At 36.6% G+C, this 13,007-nt stretch overlaps 1 protein-coding gene across 2 annotated transcripts in view; it reads right to left on the bottom strand.

The window, feature by feature from the left end:
* ankfn1 (ankyrin repeat and fibronectin type III domain containing 1) overlaps nt 1-11,621 on the bottom strand; it is a 118,640-nt gene extending 107,019 nt beyond the window's left edge. Inside the window, exons 1-4 of one of the 2 annotated variants that reach the window (XM_022233607.2) lie at nt 11,159-11,621; nt 10,574-10,653; nt 4,151-4,220; nt 2,966-3,080 (exon numbers count right to left, since the gene is read on the bottom strand). The gene's annotated coding sequence lies outside the window, so the exon portion shown is untranslated. The remainder of the gene's footprint in view (nt 1-2,965; nt 3,081-4,150; nt 4,221-10,573; nt 10,654-11,158) is intronic. The other variant, XM_022233608.2, reaches the window with a different exon arrangement.
* Nucleotides 11,622-13,007: the final 1,386 nt, after the last annotated feature.

Raw genomic sequence — 13,007 nt, forward strand, 5'->3', positions numbered from 1 at the left:
TTTATTCAAATTGCAGCTACATGTACACTTTAAAGGTGCTGTCAGCTATTGACACGATTGTTCCGTTAAAGTACATGTATCTACTGTTAATATTCAAATCAAGTTTTATAAGGGCAACAGAAATCCAACCAAGTACCGGTAGCAGTGTGCATTTAATACTCAGGTACTCAAAAACGAAACCCAACAAAAAAAGGGAAAAAGACATAAACAAATAAAAACTTGCCAATTCCTAGAACGCTCCTTTGGACTTCAAACCTTAAATTACTGCTGTCTATTCATCTGCCCATTTATGATGTTTAATGGAAGCATGTGAAGTACCGGATATCATACTACCTAAGTTGGAATCAGAAGACCCACTCATTTTTTTTCCAATGTGAAAGTAAATAAGTAAATTTCTCTGCATTGTGCTGTTGTACTGGTACAAGCATCATGCTGTGTAATTTGTAACACGTCAAAATGAATATAAAGTTCAACATGAACTCTGCTAATGTAATCATTTCTACATCTAGCTGTGAGTGTCCACTCTCATCATTTGGAACCAGTTCCTGACATCAAATGATTAGGTACTCTGTTACTTTGTTCTGATGCACACCTCTACATGATGAAGTGCAAGACAAAACAAGAAAAAGGAAGCAAAACGTGGACTTTTATATGACATGTTGTGTAAAATATTCTCAGAATGCAGCGCTGAAAAACATCTACAATGTTTCTAAAAATTACACAATGACTGTTTTATTTAATTTGCAACACATGGGTACACTGTACTGTCCATGTACCTCAACTTCCCTCATTAATATTTCAGCCTCACTATGATTAATATAACATTAATACATGTACAATATATGTTTCCACATCCCTCCACATCCCTTTCCCAATTTTACATGAATTTACACATGTATGTACAGGGAGTCAGATGCATCTTGACCCTTCATTCACAACATCTTAAACTTTCTGATGAGCTCATTTTCAATCTGTACGCACTGACCAAGACAAGGTCAATTACTCTTGCTAATCCACGACCAAATATCAGCACTTGTCTGAAAGCTACATGTACACGTATCGGTACACTTGCCATATTATGATCAATGAAAGTATATCGAATAATACCGTATTTTCACATACATGCACACTTCTTCTGGCTAATTTAATACCATGAAAATTTTCTTTTTTGAAATTGTTTGCATAAACATACATGTACATGTACATGTACATGTGGATGAACATGTATGTATGCAAATCACTATTCAACTTCATATTTACATGTAGGTCTAATCAAGTATTTGAGAGCAAATAAATTATTTAATTTATATATCAAACACAAATCTCAGAATGTTTAAAAATAATGTAAACCAAGTCCTCCCCCCAAAAAATACATTAGTGAATTGGCTGCACTGTTTTAAGTGCGGACATACTGGTATAATGGCCTTGTATTTGCACACTTAAACACTTTGAATTTCAAGCAAAGAAAAAGTGAAATTTTGTGATGTCAATGAAAAAAATGTATGCAGTTTCACTGTGAATTTATGATTATCCGTTAAGTTCTCTTTAATCTGCAATTCTTGAAAACAGTTCATTATATATGCACATACCAGTACTGTACATGTATGGCTGAAAATGAAAATGTTGCATACATACATGTACATCATATTGTTTGTACTACCGGTATGCCAGCATGTGTCTTCATCTAATTGGTGGGCCACTAATCCGGTGCAAAAGGATTATTCACCCCAATGCACACCACAGTTTGCTCTGTAACAACTTAAGTTCTATTAGTATAAAAGGTTATGACGGTTTGTGTTATTATACAAAGTTCTATCCCCACGGTCACAAAAACATTTACTGGGCTTACGTGTGCAAGTAATGCAGGATTTTATTGCAGGAGGGGAATTTTGTCAGGATTTGTTGCGGTGATACACACACTGTGATACTGAAAATGAAAGATGATGAATATGGAGTTGAAAAACTGGAATTGAAAGGAAACGTTGAAAAGAGAAGGGACCACAATACTCAACAAAGCTCTAAACATGTACATGTACACCATAACATTGTAGTTGCACTTTCAGCCTGGTATGGGGTAATAAAAAAACAAATCTTGGATATTACACTTAGATATTACACTAACACATGTGCGTGTACGATGGGGTATGACCTATTCCTGATTAATGTAAGTCACAGGTCTCTTCTATGAATTTAATATTAGTTTTTAACACCCCACACCTGCGTCTTAAAGCATGGCTGAAGATTTGTAAAGCTTGGGTATACTGCCAGACTTCTTTTGCTCACTGAATACAGCCGTTTGAATGATTAAAGACAAAAACAGCAGCAAAGTTGTGTGCTTTAAGAGAAAGAAATACCAGTAAGAATTTGATTGAAGAAGTAATATTTCTATGATACAGTAGGGCTGTGCCAAATATCCGAATAACCGAATATTTGATCGACTGTCGAATATTTGAATATTTTTTAATTTGAATATTCGAATGCAAAATTCATGAAAAGGAAGGAAGAATTTTCTTTTGTTTTAAATGGGAAAAATTGCACTATGGAGGCTTGTTTCAAGCAGATTCAAATGAAAAAATTCAGAAATCTTACAACGATTTCGAAAGTAACTTATGCATTAAACAATTTAAAGGAATAGACATTTTCAACAGGGCAAGAGGTCTTGTTCATCTCTTCGATCTTGCAAAATTGTGGCTGGAGATACTCCTAGATGTGAGAAGCTGTTATATTGATCATAATGGACAACATAGAGTGTTATTGCAACTAATTTTGTATATCCTTAGTTCATCAATACTCTGCAAGTCAGTGCGACCGAATATTCGGATATTCGATCAAATTGAAGGTCGAATATTCAAATAGTGAATTATTCAAATTGATTCAGCCCTATGATATAGTGGTACACACACATGTACAGTATATGGACATGTACATGTGCGTTTAAGAAGCTGCAAATACTTTTTAAAATTACCTCAGCCTTTTCTTCTTTGGATACGATGGCAGACTTCAATGAGCAACTATACATGTAGTCGTGCAGCATTGCAGTGCTGACGTAAACCTCACAGATGTGTCTTGCTACTCTCAGCCTTCAGGTACATTTAAAGATTTTTAAAAACCAGAGAGTATGATGAATGAAAATTACAATAAATTTGGATAACCCTGACTTCTGACTATGAACTATCCTGAATCTACCCAAATTCTCAAACTATGCAGAAATCGAATTGCACTTAAATTTAAAAGGGTACCAAGTCTACTGTATAGTGGTTGGGTTCAATCTCTCTAATCCTCAGTGCCTGCTTCTCACAACACATTTTCTTATTGGAAAGCAGAAAACAAAGAAAATTTACATGGGCGCTATAGGAACATACAAGATCATAATGCATCACACTACAATTTGTTTTTTTGAGAAATGAGAAATTTCTTGTCTACACAGGGAGCTTTCACAGAAGGCACTTTAATGTTAAATACCAGGACCTGGTGAAAAGGATATGGGAAACAACACAAATGTGCCTTGAGGATTTTACTGTAATTGCAACAAAGCTGCAAGTGAGGATATATAAGTTCTACTGTGTGTAGGCCCAGCCAGAGACATCATTCTTCATTGCCAACTTTTTCATTGCTGTACAGTCATTTGCTAAAGTTTAAGGCCACCTGGAATTTTATCGGTATTTGTGTCACTGGGTCTGCATTACATGGTCTCATTGAATGGTTACTCAACATTTTTTTACAGCGGTGCATAACATCAGAGTAGTGCTATACCATTTGAATGATATTTTTTGCAAAGGCAGGTCTTGTGTGACATTTTGTCTGCAAGGCAGCATGGGTAAAAAAAAGCCAGTCTTTAAGTAATCAGAAATAAAGGAGGGCACACTAAATATTAGACTGTTAACATTTCATATCGTGAAAATGTAGTCAAAATAGCTGTTCAACTGAGATACTAAGGTTACACACTGAAAATAAACATAAGCTGCCACGACTGACTGGTTTAAGTCTGGTTTTTCTTCAGGTTAATGAATATGAATTTTATATGGGTGGTCCTTAACTTTTGCAAATGACTGTTAAATGGAAGTACCACAAACAATCAAACTGTTTACTGTAAGCTGATGACTATTAATGATTAAACAATTACAAACATTGCCACTGTGGATTGGCCTACCTGTCTGGAAATGCCAGAATTTTGGTCCTTCTTCAACTTCAAGGAGAACTCCCCTCCCTTGCTTTCTGGTCTGAAATGCAAACAGCAGTATCATCACTGTCACTAGAAAGTCTATGAAAGAATCAAAGGAATTCACATCACAGACAGACGTAGGTCAGAACCACAATGTTATGGCAACGTCATTCTTGCAAAATTTACAGATTTTATTATTTGTTGATGCACATCAACTTGTCAAAAATTTGCCATCGTTTCCAAATCAATCAATTTACCTTGGAATGTACAATTGTTCATTAAACATATATCAAACAATCAACAGATTTTGTTTACTTTTCAATTCTCTTATTTTTGAAAACTATACAGCAAGCTTGAAAATCAATGACTGTTTTGAATTTTGAGACAACAGTTACTTAACTTGTAAGACAAAAGTAAAAACATTTTGCCTACAAACCTGGACAGAGAGGAAACTTAAAATGTAAACGTGTTCAGTACCATACCAGTGGTTATCTTACAAGGGTGTACATTCACCCTGTCAGGAATGACAATTCAGCTATACGTATTTTTTCACTGCATTTCACACAATCATTATTTTTGTGACCCAGGATGTGATTGAAGGGTAAATACACATTTATTCCTGCTTAAGTACTGAGAACACATAGAGAAACAGGACCACTACACCTGATGAAGTACCCTAGGTTGATGGTTGCTTCCACTCACACAGGGTAGGAATGGGCCAACAAACAGGACAGACCCACAACAAAAGGATGACAGTAAGCAACAAGGTGCTAAAGCAAACACCAGCCAATTGTCCACAAAGCAAACAAGACCATGTAGCTTGGCTGGGACTTATTTACATCTAAGCTTTTCAGATTCATGCAAGATTTTATATTTGACAGAAATTCTTGTGAATCGAATGGTGGTTTTATTCAACACCACAAATCTACAGACAGTATGGTACAGTATGTGTACACGTACATGTACACGTTTAGAAGTACAGGTTACTGTCTGTGTCAGCCAAACTATTAGCCTTTTTAAAGCATGATGGACACAATAGGAGGGCGCGTTTTGGATTGGGTAAATTTAGAGTAAACCAAAGATTTCACCAAAACCAAAAAGCCTGCTCATAGCTTATAATGTACTTGAAAAAGCCCCCTTTGGTGTCACTTCATCAACATAATGTACATGATGAAAAAGTGGTCAATCCATCAGAGCACAGTGAACTTTAAGAAAACAGTGACTGGAAAGAAACCTCAACAACACTCTCTCTTAACCATTCATGAGGAACTAATGTAAAGGGAAAAGAACACACATACGAGTACATGTAACATACACTGTTCGTGTAAATGTAATGCACTTTGCAAGCAGTGAGGACATAAGATAAAACAAATCAATCAAACTCTCAGTTTTTGTTTGACAGGAAGTAGAACTTTTTTCCATTAACATTTGATGGTGCCATGAATATTTCAGGGGGACAAGGGAATTCATCCAGTGTCATGTTGACACACTGCAGTAATTACACCTTAATATATTGAGGATACTGATCCATCAGGAGAAGGCACACAAGAGACTACGTATGTATATCAATTACAGGAGACCAGCTACCCACAAAAACACAATGGCAGCTTGCCATCCAGGTTCATGGGAGAGGATTGTTGTTATAAAGTGGGAAGAGAAATACACAAACATCATATAAATACCAATACCAATGCTATATTTACTAGTGCATCACAAAACCCCAGTACTGTGGAAGAAATACTTTGCTACTAGTACACATAGCTGTCATTCGGAACAGACTTCCAAGGGCCAGTTATTTTTTACTCACAGTAGACAAAATATGGTGTACACTGTACATGTATTTAATCATCTTTTAAACTTCAGATCTCTTAAGTACAAATCACATACCGAGCTGGCATATTTTTAGCACTTGGTTTTCAATTGTTAATATTCCTAAAGAAGCCAGTACAAAAAATGTATGTATTCTAAGACACTGAATAAGACGCATTCAAATTTTTCTAACTGGGAATAAACTCTTACAGAAGGGTACACATGCATGCACACGTACCGGTACGCGTCAGTTTGGGGCTGACTGCATGAAGGAGGTGGCCTTATTTTGACAAATGTTGAGTGTGCTATAAACATTACAATACCAAGAAGTGGGTTTTGATAACATGAACCTAACAAAATTACATACATACACATGAATGTGTACATGTATTGATAGATCTGTCGATACTGATAATGTACCATAAGCCTGCAGCACTTTAAATATTCAAAATCAATTTGTATTTGAAATCACCTGAATAAGTACTAATAAAAAGCTGAATACAATCAAACCAAAGCCAAATTTCTCAATGCGTGCCCATGACAACAAATTCATTTTAAAAAGTATAGGTAACTACGAAGATTGTGTACTAAAAACAAGGCACCACCAAAATTTTTATGCCCTGGCACTGTAAATGTACAGTATGTACATGTATGTATGCAATGTACAGATGCTTCATGTCCCGTATGTCAATGTGCAAAGTTCATTTGTGGCGAAGGAAGGCTTAGCCGTCAATGTTACTGAATAATGAGTTTGCTTTTTCAGATGTGAGTGCTTCATATCAAATTAACTATTTTGATGTCACCTGTGCATTATCCACAACTGCTCCCTAAGGTAAAGAAGAGTGATAATCCTAGCTGTGATCTTCATCACCATGGCAACACATCCCAAGGAAGTCATCCTATAGTATGGATGGTTCCTACTCGTTGGTACTCTTTCAAATATTGGAGTACATGTACATCAGTATTTGTGAAGTGTGATCAAAGACAATGCCAATATAGTAAGTTAGCTATGTTCGTTTGAAATGCAACATACTGTAAATGCATCCTGTACATTTCAATACAGATTATGGTATTTGTTGTACGGTAACTTTGGGCATTTTTTGAACGTATTTTTCAAACTTGTGTTATTTGGTCAAGTTCGGTGATATGAGTTGCACATGCACTTAGATTATGATGTAATTTTGAGTTTTTATTAATAAAGGAACAACATTTGAGTGGTAAATGCAGAAAATAATCCCTTGTGAACATCTTCACACATTACATGTACATGTAGCATAAATATTACTTTTCCTTTGTAACAGTGACTTTAAAATATAGAGTGACTTAAGCCGATGAAATTCACAGACACGCATGGCAATTACCGTATTTACATTTTGTACACCAACAAACATAAATTTTCTTCCAATTAATGTCAATACAAACAGTACTAAGCACTAATTTCCCAGACAGGCAACTAATAAATCAAAGTGCAGCCGCTCACCACTATCACTCAAGTGTTTACATTCCAACTGACTGTGGAATGGTATCAAACTCATCTGATTGCTGACAAACATTACAATGCCAGTCCAACACATGTATCAGATATGGTACATGCAACTTGGTGCCAGGAAAATTTGCTTATTGGAAGTTAGGCTAAAGATAAAGCCCCTGTGTGTACATTTAATTGTCTTCCATTACAAAGTACAAACACAAGAGCTGCCAGTCAATATTGGGCAAAAAAATTTGACATGAGTTCCCCTGTGCATGTATGTATGGGTTTAGAAGAACAGAAATTCCCCAATCAGTTTTGCAACCATTTGCATTTGATCGTCATCTGTTGCAATGAAGAGCTGTGACAAATGCTTTATAAAAAGTACAAAGTACATGTACTTGGGCAACTGGGGACACACACACTGAGTAAGTTCCATCAAAATAACGCATACGTACCACACCATCATGCTGTACATGAATGATGTACTGATGTATTATTTAGGAAACCAGGAGTACAGTAGGATTTTAATGAATTGGAATAGAAAGGGTCTCAAGGGCATACACATACATGTACATACACATCCAGTCATACTTTATTTGTGAATTCACACTATGAACAGGCAAACCCTTTTGGATGTCCAATATGCACAAACTGCTTTCTATAGCATGGTTGGAAATGTTTCCAGATTCTGACTCCAGAATTCTTACATGTATATTTAGATACAGCCTAAGTACTAAGTACCAGTATGCAATGCATGTTCTTATTATGCACCTTATCTTGAAATATTAGGCCTATACATGTACCTGCAGAGTTTCCCATCACACCAGTGTGCAATGTGCATTTACCTAGCCTAAAACAATGTACATGTACATTTGTCTTAGCATAAAGTTTCTTTGCCCTGGAAACCAAGTTGCTACACATTTTTAGCACTAACCTTTTAGATAATTTAGGATTGTCAGAGCAGTAGGTCAAGAATGGTAATGCAGGTCACTTCCTCAAAGACCCACTTGGAGTTCTTTTCTCTGCATGGCATTTGTATTTCATCACAAACGTTGCCCGTAATTTCACCCAAGGGAAGCAATCATTGCAATGTAGTATACGTCACAAAATTGTGGTGTCTAGTAAACTGCGACAATTGACCATCTTTTCAAACAGTGACACAAAACAACTCCGGTTTAATATCAAAGAACACCGAGTGCAAGCTCAGCATGTACCGTACATGTACAGCTTCTTGTACTATATGCTCCTTTATACTGGACTGTGGTGGTTGTGTGGTAATCTAACCCAGTAATTTATTTCTTTTGTTCAAAATGGGCTTGTACACCCTATTGTACTCTTTAGTCCTCTCATTCTTTTGATGGGTACTTACAGGTGCACATGTACATGTATTGTACATGTACGAGCAACATTCCACCCGTCCTGATGCTTAAAATACATGTACATGTACAAGTACAGTTGTACATGTACATGTACACTAACTAAATTTGCCATTTATCATGTCTGCATTATAATTTATAAGCACACCACATCTTGGCATCAACAAAACAATTACTGCCAGTGTCCGGGGTAACAAGATCACTTCTCACTGCAGACGAAGCCAGGTTCGATGAAGGACTCAACCATGCATTTGTTTGAACTCAACAATCCCAGAATGGTAACAAGCCTTGCAGATAGGGTTACTGTCAGCACTGGAGTGTAAAGTTAGCACCTATTTGTTACATGTACATGTACAGTAGATAGAAGACATGTACACACTGTGTACCGTACGTGTGCATGTGAAAGACTAGCCTTCTAAATTCTGGGTAAAGTTGATTCAAGTAATGGGTGTAATCAAGTAATGTTTTTGCAATGTATTGCAAAAACAAATGTAGCTGAACCAGAGTTTTATAAATTTGCTCTTTTTTATTACCTTATAAAATAAACTGTTTCATTCCACATACCAAAACTTTAGTTACATGTAGATCTTTTGAACTGCAAGGGCTTCTGGAGAGCTGGTTTCAGGGTAGAAGCTTTTTTTTATTATTTTATTTATTAATCTATTTTTTTCTTTTGACATGAGCAGTTGAGCAGTCAGACAAAACAAACAGGAAAAAATTCTCTACACGTTTTAAAGAGGCAACAAGGCCTATAAGCCAATGAGAATGTACTGTAACTTTCAGGCCTGACAGTGAATGCAAATGAAACTGTAAAATAAATCTGCAAAGTGATGCACTGGTACTGTGAACAGAGGATCTCAAAATAATATTTTTCAAGACACAGGATAGGAAACGCTTTTCTGCCCAAACAAAACTGTCACCTTCTTTTGACAGATCAATGTATTCTGCAACTGATGTTTGCTTCAACCAAATATCTTTTTGAGTTTTTAGTCTTTTTTAACTTAGATTAAGTGACAAACATTGTCCATTTTAGATATTTGTAAATTCCAAAATTCAACCATGATAAGCGTTTAATTTACATGTAATATGTAATTTTCATGAGCATGAAAGTACAATGAAAGTTTAGAAAGTCCAGAAATTGACAGTTTGATGAGTTGGGAATGAAAATTTTGAAGGATAAAATCACTGGTTTTAGTATAGAGTACACAAAAACTAATCTGGTTTCCACTGCACCTGGCAAAAAAATATACAAAAGATTCAAAAGAAATGATTTTCTTCAAATGAAGCAGTAGAAATTCAATATTTTTGATACATCCTTAATTTGAATGCTGAGAAACAATATACATGTTTATATATGTACATGAACATGTAGATCTTGTTGTGGCACTGAAGCATTGTTATTGTTCAGTTTGAAAACTTCATTGACTTTCATGCAAACGAAGTGAAATTTACAGCAATTGTACAATTAAGGGTTCCTTCATGGCCCAAAAAAACTTTGCAAAGATATAATATACTCTTACAAATTTACAGAACCAAGAAATGTTCTTACATCATTCATTTAACTAAAGTCTAAATTTTACAAAGTGCAAATTGATTTAGTGTCATAAAACTGAAGGCCTTCAAGCTGTTTCCGAAAGGTTTTCCTTTGGTCAAATTATATCAAGTTTCTGAATTAAAATAACTTCTACATATTTACCTTTACATGTACCTCCACGAGTGTCAGAAATTTGTTTGAAAAGGAATAAGCTTACTTACATGAATGTGGGGATGCTCAGGTTTATTTCTGATGGTTCTGAGGCTGTTGATTGCATCACCGTAATCCAAACTCTGACAGACTGTTTTAAAAATGGGAAGTAGATTCTGAGAAAGTTTTCCAAACAACTGACTACTTTATAATTATATATGTAGCTCATTGCAATCAAGCAATCATACACACATGAATGTACATACATGCACCTGGAAGTTGAACTAAATCATGCATGCCATGGGGGCTCCTCGTTCCATTTGATTTGGTGATGGAGAGACCAAACAAGGAGTCCAGTAGTACTTCTAGGCCTACATCATTTACATGTAAATAAATGGAGCAACATGTAACCACAACCTCCATCATGTCCATGACATCGTGGCAAAGTCCTGCTTCTAGAAAGCACACTCGATTCTCATGGCCCTGCTCACTCATGAACATGATGAAGAGCGTTTTCTATTCTAACGTTAGTTTTGAAAGAAAAAGAGAATTTTTAACCATACTCGTCATAACCAACTTAGGCCTAGGGCCATTGCCTAAGGAAGGAGGGGACTGCCTAACGTTACAACATGCATAGGGCCGACATCATGACTTACTCAAGGTACTACTGCATGGGCAGTTAGCTCTTGCCAGTCGCAGTCGTCAGCAGGTCAGGCCAAAAGCGGCCTTATTACGAAGAACTTCAGTGTTGGGTAAGAGCACAAATGATGTTGCTTCCAATTTTCAATAATTTCAAAAACCGCGTTTTGCTCCCAGGTCATTAGTAAACAGTACGTCACTCAGCAGGTGGTCCATACATGATGTAGGCTGCATAGATCATCGCAATCATCACACGGGCCGCGTGCATGCATGGCATCGATGACACATTGCGAGCAACGATAAACAACTAAAACCCCAATCAGTGCTTTCGCACATCGTGTAGATGATGCCTAAAGAAAATACCTCTTTATTTAATAAATGTGTGATCTATTATATGTTTCTTACATAGGTTAACTATCCACGACTATTACCAACAAAAATGAAAGTTATTTTATTTCCCTGTCGTTTTCGTAAGTGTCCTGTACATTCAATAATATTTAGCGCCGTGTACAAGTTTTAATTCAACGTTTTTGAAAATTGGCGTACGTCTGGTCTCCATTTACAGTGTTTATGGAAAACTTAGTAAATAGAAAGGGCACAAGACCCCACAAAAACCCTTTCTATTTATCTCGAAAGAGGGCGCACGTCATGTTACGATATGCTCAGTGGCAGGTGGGATGTGTGAGAACCCCTAATTTATACCGTGACCTACGTTTTAAGAAGCTGCCTGATGCTCTAAGATGCTCACTCCTGGATGATATATTTACAAACTTTGGTTTGTCTTTCAAAGAACTGCAGCTATTTAGTTAATTCAAAAATGCCTCCAGTTCAGTAGCGGAGTATGGAGTAGGAGCCTTACAAGCAAAAGCGTACTTGTTTTCAAGAAAATGATGGTCCGTCTCCTTTTCCCATGAATGATTCCATAAATCGTATTGTAATTTGATACTGACAAAATAATGATAGTAAGAATGGATACAAGGTTTTAACATGGGTCGAATCAAATAATTTGCATATTACATGCGGTTCGGTGCGCTTACTTGAACTTCTAGAACAATATTAATGATAGTAAATCAGTAATAACGAAAAGGCAAACCCTGAAAAGGATAACGTAGGCCCACTTTCCTGTTAGACTGCACGCTTGCAGCACTTTCGCTTCGACTCTAGATGGCATGATTCATTAACCAGTAGATTTTGAATTGTGGGTTCTTTGGCGAAAAATAGTAAATGGGTGACCAACCTACTCTCATTTAGGGTGCACCTCCGCAAATAGAGAAGTGTGTCCGCCGAGAGTTATGCTCAAGATAGGCCTATTCTATATTAGAGAAACCTGATCCATTGTATTGCGGAATTGAAGAAATATGGCACTGAACCTCTGGCCCGGACTCAGGGCTTCCAATTCTGAGCAATTTGGATGCAATCGCAGCTATTTAGCCGTTTTGCAGAGGGATGCATTTTCAAAACGGCTGCTTTTCCGGTCAGTTGAAATTTCCTTCATTTTAGGGGTGGTCTGCTTTGGGTGAGAATTACTAAGAAAAAAAATATCGGTTAACCCACTAAAAGCTGAAAGGAAAATGAAAGAGGACATGTCGAACATCATGTTTCTGTCCAGCCTGGACACCTGTGAGAGTTGTGAGTATTTTAAAATATTTTTTAAATAAGGATTTATCACTGTTGGTGTCTATGGAAATTTATGGGGTGCACGCCGTAGCGACGCTCTCCACAAAACGATGGCGCCCTTCCGGGTGACCGCAACCGGGCGAGAAAAGGCAAACAGATCCAAGTCTTCAACATGACACAAGTTTAAAGAAAGTGTGACTTTATTCTTGCTGTAAATAATAAGACGAACTGAAACAATGTGGTTAATTA

The sequence above is a fragment of the Acanthaster planci genome, linkage group LG07 (assembly GCF_054643075.1).
Source record: "Acanthaster planci isolate LZ-2023a linkage group LG07, COTS_SCS, whole genome shotgun sequence".
NCBI lineage: Eukaryota > Metazoa > Echinodermata > Asteroidea > Valvatida > Acanthasteridae > Acanthaster > Acanthaster planci.